We start from the raw sequence: 15381 nt of genomic DNA, 5'->3' as shown, positions 1-15381 counted from the left end.
TAAGAACACATTTCAATGTATAACTCAGTCCTAGAACAGTTATGATCTGTAAGAGACTAGACATGATCTCATTCTACACAAATCAAGGAGGAATAGGATTAGGCTGTATGGAATTGGATACATGGTCATGAGGAAAAATGTGGATGTGTCTTGTAGAAGTTATTACTTGACTCTAGATGGTTGAAAGTGGGATGAGTCAAAGTGAGGCCTAAAAACACAATGGAAAGCATAACATGAGGGAAGACAGGAATCAGTTTTAAGATATCAACTGGCTTTATCATCTGCTTATTGAGACATGTGTTGGAAACATTCCCCAAATCTACCCACTCTAATAATACATAAAAGAGACATTCTCTTAGAGTTCAGAGGAATGTATTCTTCAACAAGGGGGTGGGGGGGAGGGGCTTAAACAATTAAATATATACAGATATCTGATACTTTCTTTTATTAAGGTGCAATTGACATAACATGTTTCAGGCATAAGGTAATGATTTGGTATTTATATACATTGCAAAATGGTAAATCTAGTTAACATCTGTCACTATACATAGTTACCAATTTTTTCCCTTGTGATGAGAACTTTCAAGATCCACTCTCCTAGCTACTTTCAAATATGCAATACAGTATTATTAACTGTAGTCACCATGCTGTACATTATATTCTATGACTTAGATTCATTTTGTAACTGGAAATTTGTACCTTTTCATTCCATTCACCCATTTCAGCCACCTCCCAACCCCTACCTCAGGCAACTACCACTCTGTTCTGTATATCCATGAGCTTGGTTTTGGTTTTGGTTCAATTTTGTTTTGTTTTTAAATATCCCACATATAACTGCATTATATGCTATTTACCTTTATTCTGTCTGGTTTATGTCACCTACCATACTGCCCTCAAGGTACATACATGGCACAAACGGCAAGATTTCATTATTTTTCGATAGCTGAATAACAATCCATTATGTGTGTGTATGTGCATGCATGTGCACGCACACGTATGTGCACACATTCACACACACATGTATTTTCCCTTCTGATAAAGGCCATAGCATCCCAGGAAATTTGAGGGCAAGAGTGTAAAGCAGTGAGAGTGTCTTGGTACTTTTCCATTGGTTTTGGGACTCTTACTTTGGGCATGTTCAAGTTTACTTACAGGTGGACTGGGATCCCCACTGTCATGTTGTTTTGGACTTTGCTCTTACTCTCACCAGGATTTATCTGTCTTGGGTTCTACCTACATCCTAAATGCCTATACTAAATCATTTGATACATTCCTTTAAGATATTGACAGTTATAGAATATTATTTTGAAACGAACTCCTCTCTGTAGGGACAGCATGCACTTACCTAACATGCCTTAGCGGCCTTTCCTCTCAACACGACTAAAAGGGCATGTCTGTCAGGGAGGTCTTTCCTGGAGTTCCCAAATTTCATCACACTGGCAGCTGCCTGTTTTGCTTAATCATGTGCTCAGGCATTTTCTGAATTAGTGTCTAAACTGAATGAAAACTAAAATAAATGCTATTAAGACGACAGTCTACTATATTTTGATGTAATTTTTGTACTCTTAGCATTAAACTGGACTGAGTCACATCAGTGTTGGAAAATACCCAACACAGGTGGAGCTCGCCCACTAGGAAAATACTCAAGTGTTTTGCCTGAAATCCTGCCAAAAGACTGAATGACCCCAGTACAGGATCAAAATGGCTGTGTGTATCTGATAAAATGCTATCAGTCTGTCTTTCTATCCAGGTCTTTTAGAATTAAGGAGCCTTGAAAGGAAGCTTTGAGAGTCCCATGACTACTTCTTAATCCCATTTCATATAATAGGAGACATTCCAAAGGGAAAATACCTTCCTGGTAGAAAAAAATCACCAGATGTTTTTGCAGAGTATTTTCAGAATTAAAACAATTCTTATATTTATTTTTCTATCCTTGAGCTGGGCTTAAGAAAGCTAAAGTCTCTAAATATTTTTTCTAGTGGTAAAAAATATTAATTTTCTTTATATGCTGCTAAATTTCACTTCAAAATGTAGACTCTGAAGTTAGGCTATAGACACTAAGGCCAGTTTCTTAATTATTGTTTTAGTTGGAATTCAGTCAACGTTAACCTGTTTTTGTAGAGACTAATTATTCTTGAAGCAGACACTGCTATTTACTTATCAAATATCCCTTTTACCCTTCCTTTTCATCAAAAGAACCCCAGTTTTACTCAGAGTGGCAATGGATCACCTAAAAATGCATATTTTCCCAGTCTGTTTTAAGGCTAATTCTGTTCAAAGAGATGTAAATATAAGTAATAGGGTGGAGCTTCTGGGAAAGCTCTTTAATAGAAGGCAAAGTCTGGTAGAAGGCAGCTTTGCTTCCCTCTTCACCATTGTTCCTGCTTGGAAATACCCATGCAGTGCTTGGAGGCAGAGTGGCCATCTTGTAAGCTTGAGGATGAGGGTCACCCATGGATCAGTAAGAAGGGGCAGATTCTGGAGGCCCGGTGCAGCTCAATACCCCCTCACAGGATGGCTGTACCTTCCTGCACTATGCTGGGGTCCCCTTCTTCCATTTCGATCTTTTAAAATTGGAACCTTGAGACTTCATTTAGGCAGGAAGGGAGCTCTGAAAGTCTCTTTGCCTTGAGTAGGTCCTGCTTTCTGCTGTCTCTGACACAGAAAGGACAGAGTTGCCTAAGGGGGCAATAACAAAGTCACAGTTCTTGACAGCAGATGATGTAACAAAATGTGCTGTGTATGTGAGGTGTGGCTCACAGTTTGGATGTTTATATTTAATACTGAAAATATGAAAATGTAATAGTTCATTAAATTCAGCATATGATAATTTATGTGTGCTAGTCAAAGGTATGCAGAGGTGAAGTCTCACACTATCAGAAATAAACATGCTGTTACGTACGGAAGGGGCGAAAACACAACACAATGGTTTTCTTATTGCTACAAGCACAACAGGTGAAGAAAACTGGATCATTACAGAGGAGAAAATCAAGTCAAAGAGTACAGGCAAGTAACCAAAATGTTAAATTAAATGTTCATTGAATATAAATATACCATTGGCTCTGTATCCTTCATGCCAGAATTTATTAGACGCAATAAGTAAGGTACAACTAAAATTGGTAGTCTCTAACAGACTGAATTAAACATAATACTTTGGAGGAAAAGGTCAGTTGTCACCAGGGATAATTAAGTGGGAAACTTATCCTTGAGTTTTAATAACTTAGCCTTTTTTATCTACTAGAAAGCAAAAAAGACAGTAGGTTTCAGTGAAGGAGATGAGGAGGATGAAGTTAACCGTCTATCAACAGTTTACTAAGCAGCTTGCATGCAGCTTCTGAAGAGCAGGAGAACGTACTGGAAGAGCTGATAAATAAGCCGGTGCTTAGCTAGGGGCCCAGCACAATCCTGAGTATCACCGTGCTAGCCAACAGTGCTTGAGAACAGAGGAGGAGAACCACATGCACAGTATATATAATGTATGTACATATAAAATCAATGCACTCATGATTACAGTAGAAGCACACATTCACTTAAAACTTTGTCTCCGTAAAAACTGTGTTATATGCTTTTCTGTTCCCTACAAGCTAGGTGCCAGACCGTACTGAAAGTGTATAAAGCAAAAAGGCTGATCAGAACAGAGTATAGTTAATTAGGGAAGATTTCCTAGAGATGAATTGTGAGCCAGGGCTCAAAAGGAATGAGGGTGCAGATCGGTGAATCATCTTTTGATCAGATTGCCAGGTAAAGAAGAGTAAAAAGGATACAATAGGTATTAATCCAGTTTGCTTTATTCAGATAATGGTGTGACTGTCTGCCTAAAATGTTGAATCCTGGAGATGGGTTTTAAGGGCCTATTTCTAATTTTGGGAGTAATAGATAAAAAGTTCTAAACTATTAAAACTATCATCATTTGCAATCTTGATTTTTGCCTTGTTTCCCATGGGAAATAGTTCACGTATGCAAGGTTTATACGTAAAGCTACTTAGGGGGGGCACTTGGGTGGTTCAGTGGGTTGGGCGTCCCGCTTCAGCTCAGGTCATGGTCTCACTGTCAGTGGGTTTGAGCCCCGCATTGAGCTCTGTGCTGCCAGCTCAGAGCCTGAAGCCTGCTTTGGATTCTGTGTCTGACTCTCTCTCTGCTTCTCCTCCACTCATGCTCTGTCTCTCTCTGTCTCTCAAAAAAAAAAAAAAGAATAAATGTTAAAAAAAAATCTTTAAAGCTACTTATGAATTTCATATACATAACAAAAATTAAATTATGTCATTATGAGCCTTGTTTAAAAATGATTTTCTCATTAACCAATTGTACCTGGTTTTCTCAAATATGTTTCTTAAGGTTGAAATTATATAATAAAGTAATAGCAAAATGAACAGACTGAAAAAGAAAATGGCCCACAGTGTACAAGAAATCTGGACAAGAATCACAGAAAGGGGAAGGATGATTTGTATTTGTTTGACAAAAAGATCTAGGCTGACTCCAAACAAGAATAGATATGGCAAAGGCCCCTATGGGTTGAGATCTTTGAGAAAATAGAATCTTATCAAGCAAGACTTTTTTTTTTTTGATAAAGGAAGACCATCAATTGAAAACATATTCATTGCTTATTAAATTTCAATTCTGCCATTTATGAGCTATGTGAGCTGGGAAAGTTATTTAATCTCACTAAACCTCACTTTCCTCATCTAAAACTTGGAAATAACCAGGGTAACTCCTCCCTGGGGTTGCTGAGAGAATAGATTAAATTACATATTTAAAACAAAGCACAGGACACACATGCATACTTACATATTTAAAACAGATTTTCAAATCCGTATTATCTGTTATCATCACCATTATTATTATTATGTTTTTACCCAAAGTGAAAAAGAAACAGTCCCTATCCATAAGGTACTTTGCACCTGGAAGAAGGCTACTGGTATTACTCAAGTACTCTACTGTGATCAATTTTTGGAAGCATTTCAAATTGTTCATCTAGGGCTGTGTAAAGAACCTAAGGATGTGTCTTCATCTACTTTCCTCTATGAAGAAAGTTGTTCATCGACAATTGTAGCAGAGCATTCCTTTTTGCATAGAAGGGTGATGCTGAGGAACCAAAATGTGTGATAATTATTTTAAAGCCTTTCTGATATTAGAAGGCCCTGAGGAAGGTGTAAGTATGGGTTAAATGCAGTCTTATGGGATATGAACAACTGTAAAAAAGTCCATCAGCCCAATCCCTTACCTCTATCTAGTTCCCTAACAAGACATGATATTTAAGCACCCAGCTTGACGGTCTTTTTGAAAATGTTAAATTCTCCAATTATCTGACTAGTGTGAAATAGATCAACTTGTTCAAGTCTATCCTAGAGGCAAGTTGGTAAAAATGAGTTTCTGATTCCTAATAATTTGCCCTTCTAGTGAATAACCCAATAACATCATAGATTAAATCCCAGGTACTAAAAATTTTTATATTTGCACTTTTCTCTGGGGAAATATCCTGTGATTTGACTCTGATTTATCACTTTCTTGGCCATCAGAATAAGCATATTGATGGATATGATAAGATAGATTCCACATAGATTTTATTTCTCAGATTTCTTCACATAAAGAATACAGAATTCTTGGGATGCCTGGGTGGCTCAGTCGGTAAGCATCTGACTTCAGCTCAGGTCATGATCTCGCGGTTCGTGAGTTCGACCCTACATCGGGCTCTGTGCTGACAGCTCAGAGCCTGGAGCCTGCTTCAGATTCTGGGTCTCCCTCTCTCCTGCTCCTCCACCACTCACACTCTGTCTCTCTCTCAAAAATAAACATTTTAAAAAAATTAAAAAAAAAGAATACAGAATTCCTGATACATGGAGATGGCATTTTTCTCTTCTAACATTTCCTAAATCAACTTTAAATACTTTTACACTGAATCCTCACTGCTTTCTCAGGCTCTTTCCCTTAATTATGGGGTCATCAATCCCACTCATAGGAAAGTTGTCACCATTTTATACCATAATATTAAACTTAATCTAAGGCTGGAAATCTCTTTCAAGTACATTTGAGAGGCAAATAGATCATTTACTATTTGGACTTCTATCACAGTAGTTTCTGACAAAGCAGAACAAACCAGACAATTTGGTTATTAATAGAAGAGTCTATTAAGTGAAAGAACAGGGTTCAGAGACTGGGATAAAAGCAGCTAAATTCTTTAAGGACTAATTCAGCTGGGAGTACTTAGCACTTTACAATTTTGTTTCTGCTTGCTTTGCACTCCTCCCTCTCTTCTGTCAGTCCTATTGCAGTTGTTGTGTTCTCTCAAGTGCCATACCCTATAGTAAGTGCTGCGGATACAGAGATGAGTAAGACAAGATGCCTACCTCTATAGAAATTCCTAGTATGCCCCTAGGGAGACAAAGAAGTAAATAAATAATGCCAATGCAGAGTGCATGCTGTAAGGGATATTAAAAAAAAAACACTCTAAAGACAACTGAGTCACATGGTATGAGAAGACACTGAACGTCAGGAAATGAGTTTAGTCATGATGATGTTGTAGGCTCACTTCCTCCTAAGAGGATGGCAGGATTCTTTCGGAGAGATGACTTGAAAGTTATTATCAGCATAGGTAAAACACCTGTTTGGCTACTACCACAGGGACCTCTGTTTTTGCCTGGTGAATATGTATTGAAGCCAGGGAGAGTCAGAAAGCTTAAAGAGGTGTGGGGAAAAGATGTCATTAATCTCTGCAGAATCCCTATACTTCAGCCTTCTCTAAGGCAGTGGAACCAGACTAGACTAACTGGTGTGTGCAGTCAAGGGCCAAATCAGTCCTCTATGTTAACAAAATCTTAAACAGTGTATTTGGTTCTTGAGGTCTACTGTCACTTAAATGTTTTATACTTAGCTTCATGAAGGAAGGCACAGATAAAGAAGCACAAAAGTAGTATTCTTGGGAGACAATGCACTGTTTCACCAAGATAAGCCATTCCCATCATGTAATTAAGATAGAGCTTGAGAAAAAGAAATCAAAATTGGTGAAGTGTCCAATATATATTAAAAACGGATGGCCATTACTGATGTAAAACAAATGTCCAAATTGCCAGCGGGGGTAAAATCAAGAAACATTCTTCTTTAGGAGTCTAAATAAAGATTATCCAAGACAGCATCAAAACCTACCCAACTAGGCAGAAGGCAGGGGGAGCCAGATTTGTTGGAGTAGCATCAATGACTGCCTAGCCAGGACAAACAAAGACAGAGGCAAAAATAGTTTCCTAGAGGCTGCTTATCTAAGCTTTGATACAGTAGCCAAAGTAAGCAAGAAATGTGTGTGCATGTGTGTGTGTGTGTGTGTGCGTGTGCGTGTGCGTGCGTGTGTGTATTTAAGAGCACTGGGTCCAAAGCCCAAGACCAATGACAACAAGAAGATGGGCTCATAGTGACCAGATCCTTTGCAATAATTTTGTTTGTAAAACTGAAAGCCAAATCTGATTGGCCTCAGGTGATCTACTAATTATCTCCCAAAGGCCAACTGAACAGGGTTGGAATCACAGAAATTAAAAGTCAACACATTCGTCCCTTTTTCCTTACTATTTTCAATATGTATCACCACTAATTCATTGAAGCCAGTTTATCAGAACTTGATATCGAGGGTTAAGTGAAACTGCACAACACACAGAAAAGTTTGGAAACACAATGGAGGAAAAACTATGTATTCTTAAGAACACTTTATATTGTTGAAGTGGAGCCTGGGCCTAGAGCAAAGTAATACATTCTTGTTCTTTTCTTTTCTTTTCCTTACTTTTCTTTTGTTTTTTCTTTCTTTCTTTCTTTTTTTCTTTCTTTCTTTCATCAACCAACTCCTTTTTTTAAAATAAGGCTTTTTGAGATATATTGACCTACATAAAAATTTACTCCTTTTAAGTATGTTTATGAATGTGATAAATTACTTGTAAGAACAGAGAAATGTCATAATAGAAATAATCTCTGAATAAAGAAACAGCAGTCATGCTACAACCATGTGATATTGTTTAATAACATTTTAAATGTTACCTTATATCTAGTTGATTTTTATTAATATATATTCATTTACTGTTATTTTCTCTACTACATGAAATACTTCTCCACACTCAACTGTAATTTTGTTATCTGATGATACTCTAGAGAAATTTTTGAAAAGAAAAGATCCACATGTAATGCAGAATGCTTAGAAGAAGGAACTAGATTTCAAACTATGAGATAGCTTTTCCGGTTTAACTCTTTTCATAATCTTCGTGGTGAGATGCTGCTGGGGAAATTTATCTGTCATAAAAATGCTAGGTGACCCTATAGGAAGCCTTCTTATGTTAGGAGCATGTGAGAGTCACTATCTGATGACAGATAGGGGGGTGTGTGACGTACAGAACCAGAGAACTTAGGCTTCCATTGGCTCTCTTGTTCAAATAACATTTCCTCAGTAACTACTGCCAACCACAATATGGATGGAATTTACAAAAAATGACAGGAAATATGGCTTCATATCCTTTGGGCATCACAATTCGAGGTGGAGTTAAATACATAAACAATCACAATATAATGTGATATACAGTATAAGAATGTTAGGTCCACAGCATTATCATAATGGCATTGCTGTTAAGTAGATTACAGTAAAAAAAAAACAAGGTGAAGAATGCACTCAGCAAATAATATTAATGGAGAATTCTAAATGCTACTGCTTGGAAAATTAAATAGCAATGGCTTACAAGGGAAATGAAATACACGATGGGAAATTCACATAGTTACTTAAATGCAGTGGAAATAAAATAAGTAGTAGAATAATTTACTATGCATATAATATGCAGGTGTGTAAAGTGTTTCTTGTCTTTTTCACATACATATTACAAAATTAAAATCAAATATTCTGGGGAGATACTTGCATTTAGAAGACGTATCAATTAGCATACTTAACCAATAATGTAGGGACTTGGATACATGCTTTATAAGCAATTATTTTCAGAAAAAAATGTTCCCAATAAGTTGACTATCATTGGTTAATTTCAAAGACATGTTTAAAATAAACATTGACTACATTTTAAATGTAATTATATTTTTTAGTTTGAATCTGAAATTCCAAAAATTTTACCTTTTTTAGGAACTATGCTGCTAACATTAGAAGAGTGATAAATTCTTTATTCAAATTCAAATGGATCTGATATAACACTGACATTAAAGCTTTAAGTTTATATATTTACTAATACAACAAAACCCTCCAAATATTTAAAGAAAGGGGCTTCAGAAAGAAAAAAAAATGAGTATTTTATTCAAAAGCTTTTTAGTACTCTAATTCACAATGTCTCATGCATAAGGGAATACAGAGGTTCTCATAAAATGCTCTACTTTTTGGGAATAAAGCCCCACTTATCAGGATGTCTAATTTCCAAACAACAAAAATCCTGGAATTTGCAGTCCCTGAGCCAGTGAAACAGCTACCAGGAAACTATTCCTGGTAGACTGTGCATGTGACTCTGCAGGAGGGTCACTGGGTCCTCACTTGGATCTTCTCAACTCATACCATGAGCTAATTCTCAAGGTTACAAGGGCAGAGCAGGAAATGCTGCCAGAGGAAATTCAAAAATTTAAAAGGATCTTGTTCATGTGGGAAAATTTTCTATGCAGAATACTTAATTTTTCTAATGATCTTAGATGATATGATGTACCATCAAATAACATTATCTATTTTAGCCTAACTTTAATATGTTTCTGGGATTACCCAGAGAAAATTACTATAAAAGTTACTCTTCTCAAGTATACTAGAAAGTTTATTGGTATTATCTTTTTAAAGATACAGTTTTAAGAAAACTCACTTAGAGACAAAGAGTACCCAAAGTATATATACAACTATTTTAGGAAAATGTGTGTATATACATACACACATGCATAAATATATTTGTGTATACAATTGCATATAATTAATATGAACATAATTACATACTTTAATGATCCATGAGAGTATATATAATATCTTGGCAACAATACCATTTTATGTACATAGTTTTGAAGCAATTATGGGAAAACCTGTATAGGCTCTCATAAAAAAAAAAAAAGAACTTTGGCTTAAAGGTACGTTATTTTTCATAAAAGCGTAGTAAAACAATTTGGTAAGCATGTATTATAAAATGAAGAATTTGGTCTTTGTACCTCATTCCTGGAAGACATCCTATAAATCCTCACAATTTCCTTACCAATAGGTGTGTTTTTGTTTTTTATAGTGGGCCTACAGCTCACACTTGAGATTACGCTAACAAGAAGGGGCTATCACCTGAAACACCAACCATGTATTTAGAGAATTGGGGCATGAAGCCAGCCTGGCCTTTGCGGAGGGGAGTGGATGGAGACTGAATTCAGTCATGTGTCCAGTGAGTCAATCATTCATTACATAATGACTTTCCAGTAAAAACTCTGGAAAATGATACTAGGTGGATCTTCCTTATTGGCGAACACACTGATATACCAAAAGGGTGCTGCACCTGTATTCCATGAAAAGAGAGCACATAAGCTCTGTGTTCAGGATTCTCCTAGACCTTGTGCTATGTGTCTCTACAACTGACCCGATTTGTATCCTTTGTAATTAAAATGAAATTTCCTGAGTTTTGTGAGTTATTCTAGTAAATTATTGAATCTTAAGGAGGTAGTAGGAATTCATCCACATTTGTAGAAAGTTGGTCAGAAGTACAGGTAGCCTGGAGGCCCATGAACTTGGGGCTGGCATCTGAAGTGAGGGGAGTCTTGATGGGGACTATACCTCTAACCCATGGGGTTTACAGTAATTCCAGGTAATTAGCACCAGAATTGAACTGAATTGGAATACACTAGTTTGTCTTGAAGTTAAGCCACATTATGTGAAGGTATGCATAAGATCTAAGGAGGTCACAAAAATATAAACATAAATTTCACAGGATTTCCCCCTCATATTTCACACTTTTATAAATTGAGGTATAACTGGCATATAACATTATATTTGTTTCAGGTGTACAATGTAATATGATTTTTATATATGAAAAATCACAATAAGTCTAGTTAACATCCATCCATATATAGTTACAGCAAATTTTTTTCTTTGATGAGAACTTCTAAGATTTGCTCTCTTAGCAACAGTCAAATATGCAATATTGTATTTATTATAAACTTTAGCCAACATGCTATCCATTACATCCCCGGGACTCATCTATTTTACAACTAGAAGTTTATGCTTTGGACCCGCTTTTCCCATTTTACCAACTCACCACCTCATGCTTCTGTCAAGCACTAATTTGTTCTCTGTATCTGTGAGATTTTGTTTTTTAAATTCCACATGTAAGTGAGATCATATGGTATTTGTCTTTCTTTGGCTCAATTACTTCACTTACCATAATGTCTTCAAGGTCTATCCAGGTTACTGCAAATGGCAAGATTTTTTTAATGGCTAAATAGTATTTCTGTGTGTGTGTGTGTGTGTGTGTTTGTGTGTGTGTGCGCGCGCGCGCGCATGCCTGTCTATATATCTCACATCTTCTTCCTCTTCTTTATCCATTTATCCATCAATGAACACAGGTTGTTTCCCTACCTTGACTATTGTATATCATTCTGCAGTGAACATGAAGCTGCATATACCTTTTCAAATTCATGTTTTCATTTTCTCTAAATACCCAGAAGCGGAATTGCTGGGTCATATGGTAGTTCTACAGTTTACATTTACGCCAAGAGTGCACTAAGCATTCCCTTTTCTCTACATTCTTGGTAACACTTGTTATTTTAGTCTTTTTGGTAATAGTCATTCTGACAGGTGTGAAGAGACATCCCATTAAGATTTTATTTTGTATTTCCCTGATAATTAGTGATGTTGAGCATCTTTTCATTTACCTATAGGCTATGTGTATGTCTTCTTTGAAAAACATCTATTCAGATATTCTATCCATTTTTACTTGGACTATTTGCATGTTTTTTTTTCCTATTGAGTTGTCTGAGTTCTTTGTATATTTTGGACCTTACTCCCTTATCAGGTATATTTTTTGTGAATATTTTACCCCATTCACTAGGTTGTCTTTTCATTTTATTGATGGTTTCCTTTACTGTGCAGAGGCTTTTTAGTTTTATGTAGTCCCATTTGTTTATTTTTGCTTTTGTTGCTTTTGTTTGAGGTGTCAGATTCAAAAAATCATTCCCAAGGCTGTGCCAGGGAGCTTACTACATAATTCTTCTTCTAAGAGTTATATGGCTGAGGTCTGATGTTCAAGTTTTTAATTCACTTTAAATTGATTTTTGTGTACGGTGTAAGATAGTGGTCCAGTTTCATTCTTCTGCATGTGGCTGTCCAGTTTTTCCAAAGCACTTAAGAGACTCTTCTTTCCTCATTGTATATTCTTGGCTCCTTTGTCATAAATTATATAACAAATATATCCATGCACGTATTCATGGATTTATTTCTGGACACCCTATTCTGTTCCATTCATCTAGTATCTATTTTATGCCAATACCATACTGTTTTGATTACTATAGCTTTGTAATATGGTTTGAAATCAGGGAGCATGATACCTCCAGCTTTGTTTGTATTTCTAAAGATTGCTTTGGTTATTTGAGGTTTTTTGTTGTTCCATACAAAATTCAGAATTATTTGCTCTAGTCCTGTGAAAAATGCCATTGGAATTTTGATAGGGATTACACTGAATCTGTAGATTGTTTTGGGTAGTATGGACATTTGGAAAATACTAATTCTTCTAATCCATGAGCATGGAGTATTCTATTTATTTGTGCCATCTGCAATTTCCTTCATCAGTGTCTTAGAGTTTTAAATGTATAGGTCTTTCCCCTCATTTAAATTTATCCTAGGTATTTTATTCTTTTTGATGCAATTGTAAATGGGATTGTTATCTAAATTTCTCTAATAGTTCATGTTAGTGTATAGAAATGCAACAGATTTCTGCAGATTAATTTTGCATCTTGCAACACTACCTAATTCATTTATTATTCTAACAGTTTTGGTTTCTGTTTGTTTTTGGTGGAGTCGTTAGTGTTTTCTGTATATGGTATCATGTGACCTGCAAATAGTGACAGTTTTAGCTTCTTTATTTCCAATTCAAATGCTTTTATTTTTTTCTTGTCTAACTGCTCTGGCTAGAACTTCCTGTATTATGTTAAATAAAAATAGCAAGAATGGGCATCATTGTTTTCAGGGAAAAGCTTTTAGCTTTTCACCACTGAGTATGATGTTTGCTGTGGATCTGTTATATATGGCCCTTATTATGTTGAGGTATGTTTTCTTTATATTCACAGTGTTGAGAGGTTTTTTTTTCCATAAATGGATGGTGAATTTTGTCATCTACTAAATTGATCATAAGATTTTTACCCTTCATTTGATTAATGTGATATATCACATTGATTTATAGATGCTGAACCACCCTTGCATGCCTGGAATAAATCCCACTTGATCCTAGTGTATGATCTTGTTAATATGTTATTGAATTCAGTTTGCCAATGTATTTATTGAGAACTTCTGTATCTAATTTCCTAAGGGATATGGGCCTCTAATTTGTGGCATGTGGTATCCTTGTCTGGTTTTAGCCTTGTAAGGTGAGTCTGGAAGAGCAACAATATGGATGGAGTTAGAGAATATATTGCTAAGTGAAGTAAATCAGAGAAAGACAAATACCATATGATTTCACTCATGTGGAATGAAAGAAACAAAACAAATGAACAAAGGGAAAAAAGAGAGACAAACCAAGGAACAGACTCTTAACTATAGAGAACAAACTAGTGGTTACCAGAGGGAGGTAGAAGGGGGGATGGGTGAAATAGGGGATAGGGACTAAAGAGTACACTTACCACGATGAGCACTGTGTATAGAACTGTCGAATCACTATATTGTTTAAAAAAAAAGAAAAAAAGGGGTGCCTGAGTAGCTCAGTCGGTTACGTGGCCGACTTCGGCTCAGGTCATGATCTTGTGGTCCATGAGTTCGAGCCCCACATCAGGTTCTGTGCTGACAGCTCAGAGCCTGGAGCCTGCTTCTGTTTCTATGTCTCCCTCTCTCTCTGCCCCTCCCCCAATCGCATTCTGTCTCTCTCTGCCTTTCAAAAATGAATAAATGTTAAAAAAATCTTTTTTAAAGAAAAAAAGAGAAGAAAGAAAAGAACAAACAAAAAGAAAAAATGAGTCTGGAAGAGTTCCCTCCTCTTCTATTTTTTTGGAAGAGTTTGAGAAGGATTAGTATTAATCATTCTTTGAAAATTTTGTAGTATTCACCACTGAAGCTGTCTGGTCCTGGACTTTTGCTTGTTCGGAGGTTTTGATTACTGATTCAATCCTCTTACTAATAATTAGACGTTTCAGATTTTCTATTTCTCTGTGATTCAGTCTTAGAAGACTGTATATTTTTAGAAATTTATCTATTTCTTTTAGGTGGTCCAATTTGTTGCTGTGTAATTGTTCATAGTAGTCTCTTATTATCCTTTGTATATCTGTAGTATCAGTTGTAACTTTCTTTCATTTCTGATGTTATTTTTCTTGGTGAGCCTAGATAAAGGTTTGTTAATTTTTTTATCTTTTCAAAGAACCAGGTTTAATTTTCATTCATCTTTTCTATTTTATTTTGTCCCAATTTCATTTATTTTCTGTCTGATCTTTATTATTTCCTTAATTTTAGCCTAATTTAGCCTTAACTTTCCTAATTTTGGGCTTCATTTGTTATTCTTTTTCTAGCACTTTTAGTTGTAAAGTTAGATTGTTAATGTGAGATTCTTTTTTTACCATTTATTTTTTTTTATTTAATTTCACCCTGTTTATTTATTTAAATCATCAATAATTATGACAATTATTTTGTCCTACATTGGCCTCAGAACTACAAAAAGTAAAGACAACTAGAACAACAGCAATGTTTTGCCTCAAAATATTTTTTTTTAAGTCAGGACCATCTTTATTAAGATAAATTTTTTTTAACTTTTTATTTTTTAAAATTTATATCCAAATTAGTTAGCATATAGTGAAACAATGATTTCAGGAGTAGATTCCTTAATCCCTTTTATCCATTTAGCCCATCCCCCTTCCCACAACCCCTCCAGCAACCCTCAGTTTGTTCTCCACATTTATGACTCTCTTCTATTTTATCCCCCTCCCTGTTTTTATATTATTTTTGTTTCCCTTCCCTTATGTTCATCTGTTTTGTCTCTGAAAGTCCTCATAAGAGTGAAGTCATATGATTTTTGTCTTTCTCTGACTAATTTCACTTAGCATAATACCCTCCAGTTCCATCCACATAGTTGCAAATGGCAAGATTTCATTCTTTTTGATTGTTGAGTAATACTCCATTGTATACATATATACCACATCTTCTTTATCCATTCATCCATCGACGGATATTTGGGCTCTTTCCATAATTTGGCTATTGTTGATAGTGCTGCTATAAACACG

General features: G+C 35.7%; 1 protein-coding gene across 1 annotated transcript in view; it reads right to left on the bottom strand.

Moving 5' to 3' along the window:
• Positions 1-15381, bottom strand: part of MEI4 (meiotic double-stranded break formation protein 4) — a 209761-nt gene that overhangs the window by 1742 nt on the left and 192638 nt on the right. The window lies entirely within an intron of this gene.

This window comes from Panthera onca, chromosome B2, assembly GCF_046562875.1.
Source record: "Panthera onca isolate mPanOnc1 chromosome B2, mPanOnc1 haplotype 2, whole genome shotgun sequence".
Classification (NCBI taxonomy): domain Eukaryota; kingdom Metazoa; phylum Chordata; class Mammalia; order Carnivora; family Felidae; genus Panthera; species Panthera onca.
Note: the sequence above shows the minus strand (reverse complement) of the source record. Positions and strands in the feature narration are given on the sequence as shown.